Genomic DNA, 6,703 nt, shown 5'->3' on the forward strand with positions numbered 1-6,703 from the left:
AGTTTAAAAGAAGCAAGCAGAAGAAGTTGTTTTGTTCTGAAGATTTTTGGAATATATTTGGAATAATATCCTTGACCATGTAGATAAAAACATGTGGTATATTTGGCATTAGGGATTGTAAAATTCACCTTCTTATGCACTCTAATCTAGTAAAAAAAATTACTGTCAGAAGATATGTAGTTCCTAAGTTCCTGTATGTTCCATTTATAGAGAATGTGGCTTAAGAGTTTGGTTTATTTTTGTTTCAATGTTTTTGACAGTTTTTAGGAGCTTCTTTCAAGTGGAAGTAGCTCCAGTAACTATAAAAATGATAAAATGAAGAGCAAAGGATATATGACATGGAAAAACTATTGTCCTGTGAAGGAACCAGACCTTCAGTTAAAATGATGTAACTGTATTTGCTTATTACATAAGCTCAGTCTCCTGCATGAAATTTTGTGTTATTAGAATTATATGCTTTTATGTTAACAGTTTTACCTTGTATTAAACTAACTCCAAAACCATCTCCATTAGAAATATTTCTAAATTTTTCAATTTCAAATTGATTTGTAAGAGGTGTATAAGGTGTACTGTTGTGGAAACTTTGTAAATGCTTGATGAACATTTGTGCCTTAAAGGATGCTGATTTGGAGGTATAGACAATCCAATAGTCCTTAATAAACTGTAAGGATAGGAGTTGAAGAGAAATGTTTTAATACTTGAGTCCAAAGAATCATGTAGTTTGTTGAAAAGCTAGTTGATGATGGCATGCTACCTTTTTCATAACTTTCATCATTGGTAGTAAAATCATTTAAAACATTTGCAGTCATGAAAATGTTTTTGTTTACTATTTGAATAATTAAAATTGAAATAATTGATAAAGAGATTCAACCTATTCAATAAAAAAGAATAAGAAATGTAGTGAATTACATTCTTATTTAATAATAAGTAGAAGTGGTACCGGTTTCGACCCTAGTCCAGGTCATCATCAGCCGATTAAAACATGAAAAACAATGCATAGGAAGAGGAAATAAAAGATCAAGTACACTCCGGATCAGTAGAAGAGGCGATATAAAAATGAATGGGGTAGACACTGTAAAATTCAGAAGAAGTAAAATGTAAGTCTCTTAAAAGAAAACAGTGCGTAATTTTCTGAGCGGCAGTATGGCACACGCAGTGTTAGGCAAAGTCTTATAATGTTTATGAATAGCGGAGAACGGTTAAATGAGCTAATTTTTAAACACTGTCAGGCACAAAGTCATATCATAATCGAACACATACGAAGATCCATAATTGTGCAGGAGTTGAAGATGAGTAGATCTATTGAAATAACTTGCCAGCTCCTGGTGATCAGCGCGATATATTTAACACCAGGCACTGTGGTTTCAAACACCAAAGTAAAATGGAGAATAGCTTGCTGATCCAGTAATTTTCTTCGGTTGCGGGAAAAAGTATATAGATAAATATAATATAATTCAATTATATTGAATTACAGTATATTATATTTATCTATATACTTATAGATATAATTCAATTATATTGAATTACAGTATATTATATTTATCTATATACTTACTTTCCTGCAACCGAAGAAAATTACTGAATCATCAAGCTATTCTCCACTTTACTTTGGCGTTTGAAACCTCAGTGCCTAACGGTGAATGTGTCGTGCTGATCACCGGGAGCTGGCAAGTTATTTCAATAGATCTACTCATCTTCAACTCCTGCACGATTATGGATTTTCGTATGTGTTCGATTATGATATGACTTTGTGCCTGACAGTGTTTAAAAATTAACTCATTTAACCGTTCTCCGCTATTCATAAACATTATAAGACTTTTGCCTAACACTGCGTGTGCCATACTGCCGCTCAGAAAATTACGCACTGTTTTCTTTTAAGTGACTTACATTTTATTCTTCTGAATTTTACAGTGTCTACCCCGTTCATTTTTATATCGCCTCTTCTACTGATCCGGAATGTACTTGATCTTTTATTTCCTTTTCCTATGCATTGTTTTTCATGTTTTAATCGGCTGATGATGACCTGGACTAGGGTCGAAACCGGTACCACTTCTACTTATTATTAAATAAGAATGTAATTCACTACATTTCTTATTCTTTTGTATTGAATAGGTTGAATCTCTTTATCAATTATTTCAATTTTAACTGTAATATTCTTCAATATGGAACACTGAAATTTTTAACTTTAAATACTATTTGAATATACAAGTGGTTTAATACAGTGGAAATACTTTCACTGAAAATCACTACAATTTATCTTGTGTGATATAGTGAATAGCTTTACAGTGATCAATACATTTCAGCTATTGTAATATTCACTTGCAAATGTCCAGTTTGAAGTTCATGAAAAATTTTGATAACTAATGTTATACAGTCGAAACTGGTTAAGACATCCCTCTCTAGCACGTTTCCGTGGAGATTACGTCATTATTCCAAAGTAATAATAAGTCCTATTAAATACATATTAAAGAAACTTGGATAACACATTTACGTCACTCTTTAGTACATTCGTAATTCCCGCCATAAGAAATTTAAATTAGCGTTCCTCGCCACGTTGCACGCGTGATGCGCCAGCGACTACTGGCCGTGGGTGAAGATTTGGTAGGGAACTTAATTTCATAGCCCTAGCGTGTCGTCCTACAGCTGCAGGGAGCATTAGTCTCAAGCCAGTCTTTGAATTGGTCGTGTGTTTTTTTGGATCACGCAACAGCAGCTTGTGTAACGTGTTGGTGCTTAATTTTACGTTTGTAAGTACATTGCGTAACAGCATCCATAAATTAGGCCTACTGTACGTACGTATACAGCTGACGTTTTTGTGCTTAATTTTATGTTCATAAGTGAATTGTGTAACAGCGTACATAAATTAGGCCTACTGTACTTACGCATAGTGGTTTCCAGGACATTCAGTTATGGAGAAAAAGAAAGCTAGACAGTTTACAAATTATGAAAAATGAAAGTTTATTGAGAAAGCGGATGCTAATCCACACATGAAATGTGTGCAAATTGCCTAGATGTTGGACATTCCTACGATAAGTTTAAACATAATTGTAAGTGACGTGTATAGTTTGCGACTCTAAGAACGTTTTTCCTTGATATTTTACTATGTTGGTGTTCTTAAAATGTATTATTTCTTTATTTATTTCATTAATTATAATTTTAAACACTTGTTTCTTTGTTTTCATCATAATTATTTTTAGGTTCAAACCTAACCTTAAATTTAACAGTATAATTGGTTTTCTTTTTTTTTTTTAGCATATTTTCTCTTTAGGACTTTTTTTTTTGGTCCCCACAAAAGCATCCTAACCACCAGTTTTGACTGTATCTGACAATAATTTAGTTGTCATAAGTTGACTCGGCTATAATTGAAGATTTTCAGTAAGGCAACAAGCATTTAACAGTAACGGTATTATATGCATTGATTAAATTGTCAGGCATGAACTGCTTATTGATGCAAGAATATGCTAGAGATTGTCAGAATATGTTCAAAACTCGATTTTGCATTAGTCATGCACTTGTTGTCTGTGTAAGTTGTTCAACCTTCTGTTTCTTAAATTCCAACACTTATGTATCTTTTATGGTCTTAATAGACTATTTTCTTCAGATCATCCATATTTTAACTGTTACAACATTCTTGATAATCATATGTTTGAGCTCTTGTAAATCATATTTTTTGTTTCTTCACGGAATATGTTCTTTCCTGGTCATATACCCTTTCTCACATTAAAGTTACATCATACAATATAATCATGGAAAATGTAACATTACTCATATTTAAAATAGTTTGAAATATTACCAAAGAAGTGTGTGAATCATATAACATTGTGTATCTCTCAGGGTGTATTCAGTTTGGACTAGTGTCTCATAATTTTCTGTGGTGCATCATGTTTTGAAATGAATTACATTGTTATGTTAGTGGTTTAATTAATCTCGGTATGGACAATAGTATATTGCAAATTAGTTGTTGAAGATACATGATTCTGTTGTATCAGTTTGCTGGGTTTGTTTGTTAGTTTGAGTGCAGTGAAATATGTTCTTCCTGTATAAATAATAAATCATTCGTATACACTACCAGACATTAAAATTACAACACCATGAAGGACACTAGCCACCACAACCAGATTCAGCCAGGCTTTCTGGACAGAATACCCATCATAGACAGGTGACATGATTTCTTTTGCAGCTCCTTACAACCTTGGGTGACAATACCCACTGATACAAAATGTAGCATTGAAAGGAAGAGACTTTAGAGTGTGTCTGAGCTATCTCCACCCTTACTGTTTCAGTGCCTAAAATTAATCTGTTGTGGCTGTGGGTGTCATGTGGCAAGCCAGCTGTCGTCCGACCATGAACCATACATTTTCAGTAGGTGACAGATCGAGTGAACACACAGGCCAAGGAAGGAATGTGACATGGTGGTCATCCAAGAACTGTCAGATAATGTGTGCCACATGTGATCATGCATTGTCCTGTCAGTAGAGGGCCCAAGCTTGTCCCTGAGAATAGGAGACAACAACAGACTCCAAAACCTCTGCAGTCTAATGGTTGCTGATTGGCATAACAGCAATGCAGACTAGACACAAGCAGGACTAGAAGCCAATGGTACCCTATACCATAACTTTAGGTGCCAAGACAGTATGACGTGTGTACTGGAGCACTTGTTAAATGTTAAACAATTAATTTATTGAAACCACCTATTCAATTGATAAAAATCATTGTTATCCGTATTGAAGATACTGAATGTAGGATGTTAAAAGGTTTGTTTTTTTCACCTATTCAATACATATAAATTTTATAAATTAGGAATTTATTGTAGATTCCACTTGAGACATGTTTCGCCCTTCATTGAGGGCATCATCAGTCAAAATATATTTTCAACCAGAACTCTGTCAACCCAAGAAGAAACCTCTACGCGGGCTCAGGTATTTACAGACTCACCTGTTCACAATGCAACTCCTCGTACATCGGACAAACTGGCCGAAGCTTCCAAACCCGTTATTTAGAACACTACAATGCCCAAAAACATAATAAATTTTCCGCAATGAGCACCCACATGAGGGACACTGGCCACCACTTCACCACAATAGAACAAGACTTAACAATCCTAAAAAAAGTCGAGAAGGGCAAACTAATGACTGAGTTTGAGAACCTATACATCTATCTAGACCAACACTTCAACAAGGATAAAAACCTCAACAAGATAATAGATTTAAAAAACCCCCTTTATGAACAAATTCCCACCTTACTACAAAAAATAAATTTTCAAGGCAACAACTTGTCTAAAATCTTCAATACCACATTAACTAACTCACCCAGCATGTCGACAATTACCCCCCTACCCCCCACCTCCCCCTTTCCGACCAATTCCCCCACACACAACGACAGCAAGCCCACACGTCCTCCCACCCAAGCACCCCCCCCTCCACCACGACCCCACCGATACAACACGAGAAATAAGAACCACTCGACCTTCAAAAACAATACAACACCCAACACAAGCAAATAACATTCATCACATTAACTAAAGGCATCAATATTATCCGCGTAACTTTCGGTTCCTTATCCCCCCGCCTCTTTTTATAAACCAACACTACATCAACCTGCACTCCCAATACACAACTAGCTCGCCCCTCCACTCTACCTTCCTCCATTCTGACAGCTCACCTTTGCGCATGACTCCGCCCATGCCCCTCCCCCCCAAAGCTATCCACTCCTCCCGCCGCCATTGCTAACCGCATGTGCGTATTACCGACTGAGCCTCCTTCTTAGTCCACCAATACTCATCAACAATCACCTCTCAGCGACACATCAGGTACGTAACATAACATTCACTCTTCATTACTTACCATAAACCTTTCTTACACACCAACTAATACTATTAACGTCTCAATTACAGATAACTTCCACTTCTTACAATACAACTTTCAACAACTCACCGGAACCCAGTGCACATCGGCACAAATATGGCGGGCCACTACGGCTCCTCTTCGCAGTCAAAATAAGAAGATGCCTCACCTCAGCTTTAACGCTCTGACTCTGCAGTTGCCGTATACTTTCTAATCTCTCCACAGCAGTCCACAACACAAGCAACTCTATTCTATCTCACCAGACCAGTAAAGACCAACAACTTCATCCCGTAGTCCGCCTTATTTTATTCCACGGAACAATATCATTTTGTCTCACCGGCATTTCACACCGATGTCTCCACATCACAATCGATGCTACAGAAGTCAACTAAAATAATAAGCAGAAGTTTCAACCCACAACATTTTTCCTAATTAGCAATTACCCACTTTAACTGTCACCATTGTTGTCGTTCAAACGCACGGATTACCCATGAACCTCCAGCCACACTGACCAGTCTCCGTCCCGATCTCGGCGCTTCAACTGGAAAACTTTCAGCTTAATGCCTATAAAACCTCATTTGGCTATAAAAAATTTCCCCTACCCCCGGTGATTTTTAACTAAAATAATCTGCTCTACATATTTCTGAAATGTCAATGCTAATTCTTTCTTCCAACCTCTAAAACATCAGGACGCACTTGGTACTAAAATTTTTTATCCTTGCGCACCAGCTGCTCTTGTGTAAATTTGTATATAATTGTAAATTCTCAACTTTCAATTAGATAATGTAATTACTATATAGTTACCAATCATTAACATTAGTTTTTATTACAAACATTTACGCTGAATGTTAAATGTAAAT

The sequence above is a fragment of the Anabrus simplex genome, chromosome 1, assembly GCF_040414725.1.
Source record: "Anabrus simplex isolate iqAnaSimp1 chromosome 1, ASM4041472v1, whole genome shotgun sequence".
Lineage (NCBI taxonomy): Eukaryota > Metazoa > Arthropoda > Insecta > Orthoptera > Tettigoniidae > Anabrus > Anabrus simplex.